Below are 17,896 nucleotides of genomic sequence, written 5' to 3'. Positions count from 1 at the left end.
TTTCACTGAGACATTGAATGGGGGCAAATCATTGTACATAGCGTACCTGACCTGGCCACAACCCTTGTTACCATTCCACACTTGAACATTATAAACATATTGATCATATTAAATGTAAACTCTTATACAACCCCACTGGTTAGCAAAATGTCTTACAGCCAGAACCCACAATAGTATTGGGAGCACACACTTCTCTAACAGTTGTGTCACTAGTGGGGTCCCCCAGAGCGCAATGGTGGGACTGTTCTTATTTGGTATTTACTTCTGTGACGTCAGAGCTGATGTCAAGTATCACTAGCTGCAAGTTTGCAAATGACTGAAAATTTGTAGTTATATTTCCAGAGGAATCTCAAATCTACAAGGTCAACTAACACTTACAAGCAAATTTGTAGTTATCATATTTCCAGAGGAATCCCAAATCTACAAGGTCAACTAACACTTAACAAGCAAATTTGGAAACATTTTTTTCCAGAATATAATGAGCTGACAGACTTTAAAAATTCTCTATGTAATACTTTGTTAGAAATGTTGGGGAAGCAAATGGTTGTAACTAAAGAAATTATTATTTTGAGCTGGGATGTAGAATCCAAATTGTCCAAACATAGTAAGGCATTACTAAGAATACTTACTAAATTTAAGGCTACTGGCTGCAAAAAAAAAAAAAAAAAAGCAATTACTACAAAATGGAAATCAAAATCTAAACCAACTGTAACTGAAGTATTGAATATTGTAAAGGAGATAAAACAACTGGAAGTGGGATCTACAGATAAAGGGAAGGAACAAATTACATACAAATACATGCAGAATGAAAAGTAAAATTTAAGGGAAGGCAGGAAATGAGCAATGTAATACTAGATTAAATGAAAATTCTAAAAATGTATACTGCATAAAATAAAAGAAATATATTTTAATACCTTTATTAAATTATCACTTAACAGGCATGCATATAGTAATAGAAAATTAAACAAACCATATTAACATTTTCTTTCATTTATATATATTATACATCACATACATATTCTTTCTTTACACTTGTCATTCATTCAGTCCATTACAAAACTGCTCAATTCCTGCCTTCCCTTAAACCTCTCTCCTTCTGCTGAGCATTATTCTACATGTATTGTTCCCACAAATTCCATTTATTTCTTTGTAATGTGTTCTATCCCTTTTTTTTTTAAAGATCTTGCTTATAGTCCTCATCTCTTTTATACTACCCAATACTTCAAATATAGTTGGCTTAGATTCTGATTTCCATTTTCTAGTAATTGCTTTTTGGCAATCAATAGAATTAAACTTAAGACCTTGCATTGTCTAGGCAGTTAAGATGCTGTTTCCCAGCTCAGAAGAATCATTTCCTTAGTTACATCCATTTGCTCCCCAAATATTTCTGACAGAGTACTCTGTAGGGAAATTTTAAAATCTTTGAACTCATTATGTTGTTGTATCTTTTGGCTTTTCCCGGTTAGGGGTCGCCACAGTGGAACTCCGGTCTGCTAATGATTGGCAGTAGATTTTTACGTACCAGGTTGCCAGCCCTGACGCACAACCTTCAACGAAGGTACGCCCATTCACGCATGTCTCCACATAGAAGACGCTTTAGCTGAGAATCGAACAGAACAATGTCTTACTGTGAGGTGACAATGCTACAGCAGCACCACCACCGCAGTTCTACTCATTATACTACTAAAAATATGTTCCCAGTTACCTCTTTCTTCCCTATCACACCTTCAACTTGAGGAACAATTCTTTGAAGTGTGCTTAATATAAATGCAAAAAAAATCATAAACCTTCTGCAATTTATTGTGTACTTGGGAGTTATACATATGTCCTCCTATTTTTCCCTTGTAAATTCCTTAGGAATAATACATATGTCATCCCATTGTTCCCTTATAAATTCCTTTTCCAGTCCCTCCTCTAAATCTTTTCTAAGCTCCTCTGATTAATTCTTATAATTATCATGCAGTATTTTATATGCCATACTAATTACCCCTTTTTAACAGAAGCTTCTGTCCTAGATTTGACTAAAAACTCTACCAGAGCAGGTCTTCCACTCAGGCCTTCCCTATCCCTTTCTGTTTACCTATACTCTGATACCAATCTCTGGTAGAGAAGGCTGTCAATGAGCTGCAATCCAAACTTCTTGGCTTCATCTCACGCTATCTTTCTCTCTCTGGTTATTTGCTTCCAATACCTCAATTCCTTTGCCAGTTTTCTCAAGTAAATTTCAGCCCCCTCCAGCCTATTTTCTGTACTCCTACTTGCAACCATCCCTATTGGTAAAAATCTCCTTTCTCCGTTCCTGTGTTGGCTAAGTTCTTAGAACACTTTCTGCAACTTTATGAATATATTCTGCATAGTTGTCATTATTCTCCTTGGGAATCTGCATTCAAAATCTCTCTCTCTCCTTATTTCTTGACACCCCCCCCAAATTTCTTCATCATCTGTTTCCAGTTTGAATTATAACCTGCTGCATGTGTTACGTATACGAGCCTTTACTGTGTAGCTCTAAAACATCCCTTCAGATTAGATAATTCAAAACCATTTTGATCTATGGAATGATCAAGTTATCCCACTTAACTCTTTCCATCTTCCCCTTTCAGATAAATTCATTCAACTCATTACTAATTATTGTCTACAACTTATCTGGTTGATAAAAATATGCCTGGCCTGTATATAACACTAAAGGGACTGAACACATTTTCATTGCTTCTATCTTACAATCCATAAACAAAGTCTTCCAGTTTCCCCAGCTTTAGTATATTCTTTTTAGTCTCTTCCCACATATTCTTAGCTGCCATAACAGAAGCCTTTTTAATCCATACCCCTAAATACTTTATTTATCATGTCTCCATAAATATGGGTATTACTGAACCAATCTGTGTATTGGTAAATAATTTACAGCTATAGCCTTTGTTTTATCTTTAATTTTAGAACCCAAGAAGGCATGAAGCTATTTCAGAATGTTGTACAACACCAATATTTCCTTTCCTGGATTTATCAAGTAAAAAATAATGCAAGCTGCAAATAAAGCCAACTTTTCTTGATCGTCATATAGATTATATCTTTGAATTTATGAGTCCATTATTTTCTTTGCAAATGGCTCTATATATTAAGCAAATAAAGGTGAAAGAGGACACCCAGCCTGATTCCTTTATTCAATCACGTCTTACTGGAGGAAAATCCCCCCACTTTAAATTCTTGTGTCTGATCTTATATCCTCCTAAAAAGTAACAAGCAATTTGTTCCTGGAACCAGAAATAAAACACAAAGTAAACCACAAATTCTGGTACTACTGCTTCCAAAATCACAGAAACTTTAATAATCTACAAGTACGATTAAGTGCTTTCATCTACACCTGTAGACATCATCAGAACCATTGTTAAAAGAAAAAAAAAATCATTTTAAAAACATTGAGGAAGTGACACACCTCCAAAATGCTCCAATCAGCATTTTATGTGTAAAAAAGTCGGGAAGTCCTGTAAAATAACTTTAAAGGGCACTTAGTATTATCAAATGAAACTGAAAACCTGTTGAGACATAAAATGAAATAAAATAAAAATCCAATATGATCTGCTAATTTACAAAAAAAAAAAATACAATATCATCCACTAATTTGCAAAATAAAATGTGAACATAAACATCTTTAATTCCACTCTTATAGTTTCCTGACAGTATAGGAATTCATAATTTGTTGGCACATTTTTTTTTCAGCTTACTGGTGCTAGATACATTCTCATTAATACTGGGTGTGTTAAGTGGCATCTAGTTTAAGTTGCCAAACTAATCCCAGTTCAAACATTTGTTTTTCCAGTCACCAGAGAATAGAGAAGCCCTCACTTGCTCACTCACTGAGCAGCGACCAAATTTAACCATTAAGGGAAAATCCCCTTGATGAATATTTAATTCTCTTTCCAGAATACTCTTAATGTTGGGATTGTTTTCATAAGTAAATGCCACTTTTAGTTTTAAGTATCTTCTTGACAGTTGAACACATTCTAATTCTGTAGTGCAGCACCATATTGTTCCATAAAGATGGAATTAGTAGACTCAACCACAGCTTCCACTGGAATATCACACTGCAAACCATACCAGAAAATAGAGACATATCTACCATGCCTCTCTACCCAAATAAGTTCTTGCACAGTATTTCGCAAGGATTCAGGATATCCATGATTGTTAAATATCCGCTTAAGCAATTTGAAGTCTCTGATGCATGTATCGTCATTTGACATGAGTCTGGATATTATGATCATTTGACTTTTAACGATCCCCCTCTTCTGATGGTATGGGCGACAAATAGAAGAGAAGTGAGTTGCAGAAGGTGGGTTTCCTATACTCCTTAGTTTCGAACCCACTTTCAGGTAAATGCATGATACCTACATCCAGGTTGTTAACAGAATTGTGATTGGCGCAGTGAGTAAACTTCAAGAAACTAGTAGTGTGTTCTACTTGAACCATAAACTCACTGAATTCCCTTTCTGTAATTTGCCAAATAAAAAGCAAGTCATCCAGGTACCTGAAGTACCTTCTGTACTTTTGATCGGCTGGTAGTTTAAATATGTCCAGCTCCAATTTAAGTAAAACACTATTGGCAAATGTGGGGACATATGCTGCCCCCATAGCAACACAAAGTTATTGTTTAAAGTAGTCACCGTTAAATACCAAAAAATTGTTACTACAAACAATGTCCATTAATTCCTGGATCAGTGATGTTTCTGTTTCACTAAGCGACCATATCTGCTGCCCATTTCCCCAAACCATCTCAGACCTTCATCGTGGAGAATCGCAGAGAACAAACTTTGTACATCACTCGTGGCAAAAATGTAATCCTGATCGGTATTTACCTTGCAAAGTTTTTCTAAAAGGCCCCGGAGCCATGCACAATGTGGTGGAAGTTGCTGAATATGTGTTTTAATTTAACATCAATATATTTTGCCAGCGGTTCTATAGCCAAGCCACATGCTGCTACAATAGGTCTCATCGGTGGATTGTCTATTCTGGAATGGATTTTAGAAATCATGAAAATTTTTTGGAAGGATGGGGATCAAGACCCTTTAAAAAAATCATACCATTCCTGTGAGATGTTATCAAACAGGAGAAGCAAATCCTGAACTTTGATTCCTCGCTAGGCAATATTAATCTTGTTGAGAGATGCAGCATTGTGTGTATCATTGTCACCAAGGAGATTGTACATTCAACCTGAATAGTCATGTTTATCCATAACCTGAACCCTCCCCCTTTCTCAGGTTTCATGCATCTAATATTTGAGTTAGATGTTAGAGTGCAAAATTTCTCTGTCTTGAATAGAGAGATTGTGAAAGGTGTGTTGACATTTCTAAGTATCTGATTTCCCTTTCACAATTTTTCTCAAATATATTCACAACAGGATGTAAAGGGTGGTTAGCAATGCTGTTCCTCCTGAGGCCATAAGTGTTATGTCAGCTCCATTGTTATCTACATATAACAACTGTAAATTCAGTTTCCTTGAAAATAACTTAAGATCAGTGAGCATTTCCTCAATTTTGGCCCTATGCAAAGGAATGAAATTAAAACCTTTAATACGTAAAAGATGATGTGCTGGTTCAATATTGATATCCATAAAGTTGTGAATTTTAAAGTTATAAAATGATGTAATACTCACTCTATCAGTGTTAACATGTATGCCATCAATACAAGTGTCATACAGTGGGTTCACCATTTCTAAAATTTCTGGTTATATTTATTGTTGAATTTGCATCTTATTGAACCTGTCCTGGTATTGAAATTCTGTGACTGTTCTAAATACTCTCTCCATTGGTTTGCCAATCTTTCCGATCTTCTTGGATGAAGTTCCTCTAAAGGGACCTCTGTGTTACACATACCATCATTGTTGTCTTTAGGATTAGAAACATTGTCTCCTGGAAAAGAGGGTGCTTGATATTGATTTACTGGTGGGGGGGGGGGGTACACAGTCTTGTTTTGATAATCTGTACCATTGTGGATCAGTTTTGTTTTTTTTTTTATTCTTTCCTGTGTTTAATCTGTGTAAGCTTGTTATCTGTTTCTTCAAATACTTTAAAAATGGACTCTGTGCATTTGAAAGTCCAAATCCGTTGTCATGGAATCAACTAATTTAGATATGTTCTCTTTAAATTTACTCAAGCATCTTTCATTTTCCTTGATAATGATGAGTCGTGTGAGTTCTAAACTAGTGCAGTCAAATAATTCCAATAATTTCAAATGGAATACTGAATTTACTTTTACTCTCCGTGGATGCTTCCAAATTCTAGGGGCCTTGGGGACATGGCCCCTTCTAGCACCTTTACTTAAAAATACATTGTCAAGTTGAATAGTTTTTAACTTAAAATGATTCTTTTCTAGTTCTAGAATTTGTTTATGTATTGACAAAAAATGGCCTCCATTAGAACAAATGTATTCCATACTATTAACTAATGTGACATTGTCCAGATATTTGTTTACATTGACAACAGATGCAAAATCATGCACATCAGAGGCTGAAAATGTTTACCTGTTGAAGAGCTGTGCCTCTGAGTTTGCAGAGAAGCTGTACTGTTGTCATTGGTGGTGTTAGCTTTCTCCCCAAAGTTTCCTCTGTTAATTTGTGTCAAAACTTGAGAAAGCTGCTCAATAAGTAGTGTAAGATTACCATGTTCTTTTGGGGAGTCAAATAATCCATCTGGAAAAATGTTCTGTGTAATGGGAGCTGACAGTTCCAGGTAACCAGCCCAAAAAAACAACAAAAAGTCACTGCATTCCTGGAACCAGAGATGAAATACAAATTATACAACAACTGTCCATTAATATTCAAAAATGAGCACTGTGATTGGTCAACCCAACCAAATGTGCCTGTTGTAAATCCGAGAATATACCAACAGAAAAAGGTCCGGCCACCCAGACTTTTTTCCATTAGTATATCTTATAATTTTTTTACTTTTCTTTCTTTTTTTTTTAGCAAAAATAGAAAACAGAAGACCTCAAATGAATGAGGGAGATGGCACAGTCAAATATAAGAGGATAATCGGGTATGTTCTGGAAAACTAAAGAAACTTACCTGATTATCCTTTTATTTTGTCTGTCCCGGCACTCCAGAACATTAAAAGTCTCCCGGTTTCTTTTCAAATAAAAAAAAAAAAGGCAACAGAGATCATTCTTTTTCCATTGCTACTTTTACACAGCACTGATGTACTGTGTAGTCCCATACTCATGTGCAGTACATCAGAAAAAGCCCCAGTATACTGGAAAAACACAGAAGGGCACCACAGAGGCATTATTTAAGAAAAGTTAAGTATTTTTTTCTTAAATAATGTCATTGTATAATAGCAATAACAACTCTGTGGTGTGGTATATTGAAATTTACCTATGGTTGGCTTTATTTAATCACTTGGACTTCGCCCTCGTGATTAAATCATGCCAACTATGGGTAAATCTTCAATATACCACACAGACGTCATCTGTTATTGCTTAAGTAAACCACAAACTCCAGTAATACAGTTTCCAAAATCACTGAAACTTTAATAATCCACAAATATGGTTAAGTGCTTTCATCTATAGCTGTAGACATATTCAGAACCATTGTTAAAAGAAAAACTCATGTTAAAAAGATTCAGGAAGTGACACGCATCCAAAATGCTCCAATCTGCATTTCATGTGTAAAAAAGCCAGGAAGCCTTGTAAAATAACTTCAAAGGGCCTTAAAGGGCACTGTATTATCAGGTGAAACTGAAAACTAGTTGAATCATAAACTAAAATAAAAATACAATATGATCCGCTAATTTACAAAAAATTGTTAACATAAGCATCTTTAGTTCAAAACCTGTAGTTTCCAGACAGTACAAGAAATCAAATTTGTTACCACATTTTTTTCAGCTCACCGATATAGATACATTCTCATTAATACTGGGTGCATTGGTGGCATCTAGTTTAAGTTGGCAAAATGATTCTCAGTTCAAAATTTTGGTTTTCCAGCTACCAGAGAGTAGAGAAGCCCTCACTTGTTCAATCAGTGAGAAAGTAAAGTGTTTGAAACCAGCACACAGCATGGAATGTTTAGCAAGGGCATTCTTGTTGGATTGAAGAATTGGAATGTGCTCAACTGTCAAGAAGATACTAAAAGACTAAATGTGGCACTGTTAAGTTTCAGTTACAGAAAGAAACCCAACATTAAGAGTATACTGGAGTGAGAATTGAATATTCATCAAGGGGACTTTCCCTTAATGTTTAAATGTGGTCAGTGTCCTCAGAGTTGCCACATTGAAACCAAATACAATGGGGAGATTTTTGACAAAATTAAGAGAAGTATTAGGGGTGGAAAATTTTCTTGCACCTCTGAGAGAGTGGTTTATCTGGCTACATGCTCCCAGTGGCTGGCTTTTTACACTGGAAATACTGACAATGCTTTGCACCATAGAATTTACCAGCACTGTTACTGTATTAAACATGTTGACAACAAGAATGCCCTTACTAAACATTCCATGCTGTGTGCTGCTTTCAAACACTTTAGTTTCTCAGTGACTGAACAAGTGAGGGCTTCTCCACTCTCTGGTGAATGGCAAAACAAACGTTTGAACTGGAATTATTTTGTCTACTTAAATTAGATGCCACCAACACATCCAGTATTAATGAGAATGTATCCATTGCCAGCGAGCTGAAAAAAAAGTGCCAGCAAATTATGATTTCCGGTACTGTCTGGAAACTACAGGATTAGAACTAAAGATGTATGTTCACATTTTTTTTTTGCGGATTAACAGCGGATCATATTGTTTTTTTTTTTTTTTTTTTGTAAATTAGTGGATCATATTGTATTTTTTTTCTTTGTAAATTAGCGCATCATATTGTGTTTTTATTTTATGCCTCAGCTGATTTTCAGTTGAAAATACTGAGTGTCCTTTAAAGTTATTTTACAAGGCTTCCCGGCCTTTTTACACATGAAATGCCAATTGGAGCATTTTGGAGGCATGCCACTTCCTGAATGCTTTTAACATATTTTTTTTTCTTTTAACAATAGTTCGGATAATGTCTATAGATGTTGACAAAATAGCTTAATTATATTTGTGGATTATTAAAGTTTCAGTGATTTTGAAAGCTGTATTGTCCTTACTCTGTTGAATAAAACAAAGTTCATCTCTGTCCATATATGAGTCCAACTTAGACCTATGGATTGGAAACAAAAAGTTTACCCTAGAACTTTCCCCAATACTATCAATGGAGAGAGGTAGCTCCTAAATGCTTTATCCCATGCATGGGTACCCTCAAATTATCCATGGTATGATCCCAATTATTTTCATTAAGGGTAATATATAATTATCAACCATGGGAGGGTAAGGCCAATATATAACCATATGTGGTAGTATATTTCAAGCACAAAAAGGGAAATTGGCCTAAAATGGCCCACAATGATGGCCTAGTATTTAACTATGAATCCATGAATGCATTTTCTGTATCAAGACCCACCAACAACAGCAGAATTTTTTTTACATTCTGCTTCCTTCTGGATCATCATTGTTCTATTAATGTTGTCAAATGATTTCCACCCTCCACAAAACCACACTGATCCATATCTGTCAATTTTGGCAACACCTTTGCCATTTGTTTTAGCTAGTATGGGCATACACACTTTATAATCATGGTTTAAAACTGAATGGGTCTATATGAAGCTGGGTCTGATGGCTCTTTATTTTGTTCACTACCACAGCTTTCTTCCAAGATGGTTGTGCTTCCCCACCTTTTAAAACAGTTTTAAACAAAATCTTCTAGATTTTTATCACTTTCTTCCCTCTTAGCTTCCAAACGTACACAGGAATACCATCTATTTCTGGAGATTTCCCTATAGATCGATTATGTATTATCATTTTTATTTCTTCTACTGTCTTAACTATGAGTTGTTGAGCCTCAGCTTTAGCTAACCTTGGCATAATCAAGACTACTGTAAATATTTCCATTTGTGCTTTTTCTTGGTTTCCCACCTTCCTCGGCTTTATACAAATTTAAATTAAATTTCTTAAATATATATAATACTGCTTTGGGATCTCTGGTTATTTTTCTTGTCATAGGCTCTCTACATTTGTCAACAATCCTTACAACTTTCTGTTGCCTAAGTCATTGTGCTAAAAGTTTTTGTGTGCTGGAATTATCAAAAATAGTTGCCTAACAGCAATCTTTCTAAACTCATGCATATTATTGAAATACTCTCTAATTTTTCTTTAGCAGTCTGCAATTGCTCCTCTTCCTGTTCTGTGAGATTTCCCTTATTCTGTGATACTTAAACTTTTGTCAATCCCTCTAAATAGTTATATTACTTCTTAATCTTCTTTTATTTCTACCCTATTTTAAACTCTGTTTTCTTTTTATCCTACTCACTAGCTATCCCTTCTGAAGAAATGTCTTATCTTCCCTAATAACTCTCAAATAATTTCCACCACCCATTCCTTAAATTCCTCTCTTTTTTACAGGTAGGTGAGAAAGTGCCACTGTCTCATTTTTACTTCATTACCCTGAACGTTTATCTTAGTTTTTGTGTGCATGTTCTGAAATAGTTATTGCATATGTGTTGACACTTTCAATTAAATGCACATGCTCCTGTGAAATGCAACTTCTGTCCAGTCTTGCCCAGTTGTTGTACTTGAGGAATAATCCGTAAATTTTGTCTGAGTTCTGTACCAAATATTTTCATAATTTCTTCATAAATCTGCTCTGTTTTGTTACATTTCCACTCTAGGTCCTCTAGATACATCATCATTATTGCAAATCAAGTTCCAGCCCCCATTTATAAGTAGTACTCCCTGCCAAAAGCTGAATATTTCCCCCCATTTTTTAAGCTGCATAACAGCAGTTTTTGATGGAATATAAATACTTGCCACTATAATCTTCATCCTTTTCCAGTAGCCCCCCTGCTACCACAAATATATACCATTATTGTATTTTTCTACCTCTTATATCAGGATTGGAGCCCAGAGTCCCCTCTAACAGTCAGTATTATTACTCCCCTTTTCTTTGTTCCTAATATTCTGCTGAATATCCATCCCTTATTCCTTTATTAAATTTACATGCTCATTTCTTTCCACATGTCTCCTGCAGCATTGTTACTTATATAATGCAATTCAGTGCTCTTTTCCTTTTTGTGTATACCTGTAAGACCATGAAAATTCCAAGATAATAAGCATAGAGTAGCCATTATGAGAAAAAGCTATTGTATCTACCTGTTACACATGATAGTTTTTGAATGTTTATTTCTAAGTTTTGTCTTACATCTATACACAATTTTTTGTCAGGCTGATCTTTTATCAGATGTTTCTTCTCATCTCCATTTGAAACTATGGGCCATTTTCCATTTTTTTATTGCTTTAATGATAAACCTCAAACAAAAAACTAAATATCTTTTTATAACGCCCCTATCCTCAATTATCTTAGAAGAAACACACATTTTCAACAAATTAAGTTTAACCATCTAGATAGGAACAATAGCTCCAAATTGACAGCTGCACCCACAGGCATTACCTAATCTAAAATTAAGGTTGCCTAGGTTAAAGTGCATGTTACAGCCTGTGCTCCCACTTACACTAATTATTTTCATCTCTGTATTTCCCTCTCAGATGTGAAAAACAGCTTGTATACTTTCAGAAAAAAAACTTTTAGCCCTGAGAAAAAGTGCACTGACTAAATACAATTAAATTGTGCACTCTTATATTAAATGCATTTGCACATTAAGGCTACTGGGGAGGCTCCTATCGCTTAGTCACTTTCCATAACTTCAGACTTTTTCACTGAACTGCTTGCCATTGTACCTTTACATTTTGCATTTCCATCTGCAGACAACTGTCAGAACTCTCAAGATTAATTGCTTGCACCTGCAGACAATTAGTCTCTATGTAAAAGTAGTCAGCAATGAGGGGAAAAATCACCTAATAACTTTTCAGATGCATGAAGGAATATTTTTTAAATTTCACTCAAATCATAATGAGCACAATTCCCCTGGCCAGCTGCCTTCATCTGCAGACTTCTTGTACCCCCACTGAAAGCATTTGTTAATTAAAAAAAGCCAATATCTTATGTTGTCTTATTTTTCAAGCATATTTGCTGACAAAAATGTTTATAGATTCTCAGTGGCATTAATGTAGAAATTCACCTTTGTTAAAAAAAGAGAGAGCAATTATTATCTTAATGTTATATATAATATAATCAGTACACTTTTACACCCCACCCCTACCTCATCAGCCCCCCCACCCCTACCTCATCAGCCCAAGATCAAAGTATTATATTAACTTGAACTTGCCAGACTTTATCTTGTTATAAGTGTAAAACATTATTTCTTACAACTAAGAAAAATTACTTGTTTACCTTAATATCTTTAACATATATACAACAGTCATTGAAAAGACTCCCCCACATTTAATATACCTCTGGCCACACACTATATAAAACTGGTTTACAACATAGCATGCAGTTTATATCATGAAATGTTTTATACAGAAATTACAATATAAGATATTGTTTTACTTACACTTACTTATTTTTCCCTTTAGTGCCCTTCTAAAAATAAATGACTTAAAGTGGGGTATATGCTTTGCAGTCTACCCACAAGTTTAACAAAGTCAACAAAAATCCAGTCTTCCTCAAACACTTTTTCCTTGCATAGCCATATTTCCTAAATCTATTTGCTGCTTTATAGTCTTTCATACATTCACTAATTTCAGTGTTGATGGTGGTCTTCCTTATCATCTCTATCTCCTAACACATAACTCTGGTTTGAGTCCAATGTACTTCTGAGTCTTCCAGTCAACTCCTCTTATTTTTTTCAGTCTCTCAGCCATTCTCATTTGAAACACTGGAAAATGGTTCACTGGCACAGTTTATCTATATAAGCTTTATTATCAGAAGAATGAAAAGCAAGAGCCCCTTTCTGGTTGCTGGCATACTTTTTGGTAGATATTTTTTTTATTTCCTCCTTAGCTTGTCTGCATCCAAAAATGTCTTTGATCCTCCAGGAAAAAAAAATATTCTGAAGACAGGTGGGCACAGCAGCTTGAATCTCACACCTGCTTATCAACATTCCCTGATTGCTGAAATCAATTTATTTCTCTTCTGCCTGGTGTACAGTAAAATAATCATTTCCCACAAACAATCTGCTGTTTCTAATTTTTAGTACTTTTCCTTTCTGCCACAGTTCTGCCAGGATCAATTCTTTTTCCTGGTATGATTGTATCTTTATTATTATAGCTGTTGGCTGCTTTCTCATGCCAGGGTTTGGAGCATACACTAAATGTGCCCTTTCAATTAACAGATCTCATGGGAAATACCAGTTCAGTTGCTTATTTGTGCTTTCATAAAATTAATGCAGGCTGTTCCTTCCAGTTTTGCTGGTAGAGTAGAAAATGTCAGGTTTTCTCTGAGCACTCTGTCTTCTAATTCAGCTAGCCTTTTCTTTATTTCATCCTTTGATTTTTGCAACATTATACGTTCATCTGAACAGCTAATTAAACTGTTTTGTATTTTCCAACAAACATCTTTATTAAATTGTCATGTATTGACATAGGTAATCTTATATTTATCTAAATGAAAAACAAACAACATTGACACCACTTTACTTACAAACATTATGCATCACAGACACCATTGAAACAACTGTAGTTGCAAACATTATACATCACTTATAATCTATCTAGTCATTGTCAGTTAAGCATTATATGGCTCATTCAAATCCTGCCTCTTAAACCTAGTTCCTCCTCTGGATATATTGTTCCCACAAATGCCATTTTCCTATGTAGTTTGCTTCTTCCATTTTCTAAAGATCCCTTTTTCAATTGTTTTATCTCTGTTACTGTATTCACTATTTCTAGTAAAGTTAGTCTAGACTTTGATTTCCATTTTCTAGTAATTGCTTTTTTGGCAGCCACCATAATTAGACTCAGCAGGGCTTTACTATTTTTAGGTAAATCCAATTCTGTATCAAGGCTCAAAAAATCATCTCCCTAGTCAATCCAATCTGCTCACCCAGGATCTCCAACAGAGCTGTCTTCAGGAAATCCCTAAAGTCTGCAAGCTCATTTCAGTCCCAAAAAATATGTTCGTAGTCACCTCTTTGTTGAGCATCACACCTCTACATTTGCTATCCACTTGAAGAAAAATTCTTTGGAGTTTACTTGGGGTATAAAAATACCTATGTAAGCACTTCCAGGCAAAGATCCTAAATCTTATAGACTTTGTTGCATGTTTGGGAAATATACATATATCCCCCATTGTCTCTTTGTGAATTCCTTATCCAGTCTGTCTTCCAAATCTTTTTTAAGCTCCTCTGATGGATTCTTATAATTATTGTACAATATTATACATCCCCTACTAATGATTCCTTTTTTAAAGGCAGCTTTTGTTCTAGACTCTATTAAAAACTCGACCAGTGCTGGTCTTTCATTTAGGGCCCCTCTATTTCTTTCTCTTTGCCTATACTCTGATATCAATCCTTGATAGGGAAAGCAATCTCTAACCTGCAGTCTAAATAAATTCTTGACCTCTTCCAATTCTATTACCTTTCTAGTTATTTGCTCCAAATACCCTTGTTCCTTTGCCAGTTTTCTCCAATAAATTCTGGCCCCCTCTTGCCTATTATCTGTATCCTTAACCACAGTCATCCCTGTCAGCAGAACCTCTTTTCTCCATTCACATGCTGGTTTAGTTCTTAGAATACTCCCTGTTATTTTATGAATATAATACTCTGTATGATTTTTGTTGTTCTCCTTAAGATCTGCATCCAAAATCCCACTCTCTCCTTATTTCTTGAGCTTCCCCCCATATCATCATTACTTTCCACTTTGAATTATAGTTTTCTGCTTGTGCTGTGTATAAGAGGCTTAAATGTGTTGCTCTAAAATGCCTCCTCAACTTGAATAATCCTAGTCTGCCTTGTTCTATTGGAAGAATCAGCTTATCCCAGTTGACCCTTGCTGTCTTCCCTTCCCAGATAAAATCCTTCAACTCTTTTTTAATTGCTATCCACAGCTTCTCGTCTGGTTGATAAAAATATGCCTGACCTGTGCATAAGACTAAAGGGACTAAAAATATTTTAACTGCTTGTATCTTAGTATCCATGTCCATATAGCAAAGCTTCCAGTTTCTCAATTGTTTGTATTATCTTCTGTTTAGTCTCTTCCTACATATCCTTAGCTGCCACAACAGAGTCATTTCTAATCCATACTCCTAAATACTTCATTTTATCATGTCCCCATAAATATGGATATTGTTGGACCAATCCGCGTGTGGGTACATCACTTAGCTTCATTGATTTTGTATCCCAAGAGGATTTGAAACTGTCTTAAAATATTCCACAACACTGTAATTTTCCTTTCTGGTTTTGTCATCTATAAAATAATATCCTCTACAAATAGAGACAGCTTTTCCTGACTACCATACTAGTTATATCCTCAAATTTCTGAGTCCCTTATTTTCTTTGTTAGTGTTTATAAATATAATGCAAACAACAAAGGGGAAAAAGGACAACCCTGCCTGGTTCCTCTTCTCACTCAGGAGTTATCAGAGAGGACCTCACCCACTTTAATTTTCACCTCTGATCCCTCATATATACTCCTAATCAACCTTATAATTGTATCAGGGAAAGCAAATGCTTCCATTGCCCTATTCATAATGTCCCAATCTACTCTGTCAAATGCTTTCCCTGCATCAAGACTCATGAATAACAGTGGTATTTTCTTACATTCTCCTTCCCTCTGGATCATCAATGTTCTGTCAATATTGTAAAATGTTTGCCTCCCCTCTGCAAAACCACAGTGATCCATATCTATCAATTTTGTCATTCTTTTAATCATTACAGACATAAACACTTTACAGTCATGGTTTAGTATTGAAATGGGCCTGTATGAAGCTGGATCCGATATATCTTTACCCTCTTTAGGTTTTACTGTTACCACCGCCTTCTTCCAGGATGCTAATACTTCTCCTCCTCTTAAAATACTGTTAAACAAAACCTTCCAGATCTTTATCAGTTTTTCCCCTCCTAGCTTCCAAGCTGCCACAGGAATACCATCTATTCCTGGAGCCTTTCCTGTAGATTGGTTATACGTAGGATAGGAAGAGACGAGATAAAAATGGCTAACTGTTAGTAATTGACCCTCATCTACCACTAACCTTGGCATATTTAATTCTTCCATGGACATTTCTGTTTGCACATTCTCTTGATTTCCATACTTCTTTGCTTTATACAAACTTTCATAAAATTTCTGAAATATTTCTAATATGTCTACAGGATCTCTTATTATTTTCCTTGTTATAGGCTCCCCAAGGTTGGTGACAGCCCTTTCTACTAGTTTTTGTGCTCTAGAATTATTATCAAAAAACAGTTGCTTAACAGCAACCTTTCTAAACTCATGTATATTATCAAGGTAATCCCTTATTTTCTGTTTAGCATTCTGCAGTTGCTCCTTTTCTTGTTCTGAAATTTCCCCTATTTTGCAATACTTTTGTCAGTCTAAATCATTCTTGTTACTTCTTAACCATGTCTCTCTCTCCTTGATTTCCACCCTACTTTTAAACTCCACTTTAATTTTATCCCACTCCCTAGGTATATTTTCAGAAGAAATTTCTATCTTTTCTAGTAGCTCCTGAATTAATTCCAAAACCTATTCCTTAAATTCCTCTCTTTTCAACTGATAGGTGGGAAAGCGCCAGTGTCTCATTTTTATTTTATTACCTTGCATTTTTATTTTAGTTATTATCCGTGCATGATCTGAAATAGTTATTGGGTGTATTTCAAGACCTTCAGTTAAATGTACATGCTCCTTTGAGATATAAATTATATCTAGCCTAGCCCAGTTTTTGCATGTTGGAGAATAATATGTAAATTCACTCTTAACTCCTCATACCTAATTCACATCTTCCATGCCAAATATTTTCATAAATTTCTTCAAGAATCAACCCTCTTTGTTATATTTTCCCTTCTAGGCCCCCCAAGTCACATCTTCACTGTTGCAAACCAATTTCCAGTCTCCACCTGTAAGTAATATTCCTTGCTAAAAGCTGATTATTTCTCCCAGAATTTTCTTAAGCTCCATTATAGCAGTTTTAGGTGGAATGTAAATGCATGCCAATGTACTCCTCCTCACTTGCCAGTAGCCCCTTAGTACTATATACCTTCCATTCTTATCTTTTTCTCCTCTTCTATCACTACTGGAGCTCCTCTTGCAATTAATACAAGTACTCCACCTTTCCTTGGCTCCAGATATTCAACTGAATAACCATCCTGAAAATCTTTCTTTATCAAATTCACATGTTCAGTTCTTTCCAGGTGTGTCTCCTGCAGCATAGCTATTTGTATTCTACATTTTTAATATAGTTCACTAGTCTTTCTTTTTTATGTTTATCTGTAAGACCATTCAGATGGAAAGACATTACAGAAAGTATAATTTTCTTATACATAAAAGGTGGTAATAATAACATAAGTTTTTTTTTGTTAAATGTCTAGTTCCAACTTTTATGTTACATGCATATATTGTTCAACAGGTTGGTCTTTTATACAGTTATTTCTTGTCATATCCATTTCAGCCTATGCCACACCTTACATAACTTTTTGTTTTTTGAAAGCCCTCAAACAGAACAAACAACCCCCCCTAAAACCTATTAACTTTATAATAACACACAAAACTATGTACATCTTCAAATATTGAAGGTTTTGCTTTCTAATAAGAAAAAGGTTCTAAGTTGATAGCCACACAGGAAGGCTAGAGTCAACCAAAGAGAAAGGTTAGTCATACTAAGGCACAGGATACAGCCTGTGCTATTAGTAAGTGTTTTTGTCTATCTTTATAGCTCTCCCAGCCTGGAAAACACTTGAATGCTTTTGGTAAACACTTTCTCCAATCCATTTCTCTTTATCAAATTGTCTTCTAGTGACATA

The sequence above is a fragment of the Protopterus annectens genome, chromosome 13.part0, assembly GCF_019279795.1.
Source record: "Protopterus annectens isolate FY-2018-M chromosome 13.part0, PAN1.0, whole genome shotgun sequence".
Lineage (NCBI taxonomy): Eukaryota > Metazoa > Chordata > Ceratodontiformes > Protopteridae > Protopterus > Protopterus annectens.
The sequence above is the reverse complement of the archived record's forward strand: the minus strand, read 5'-3'. Positions refer to the sequence as shown.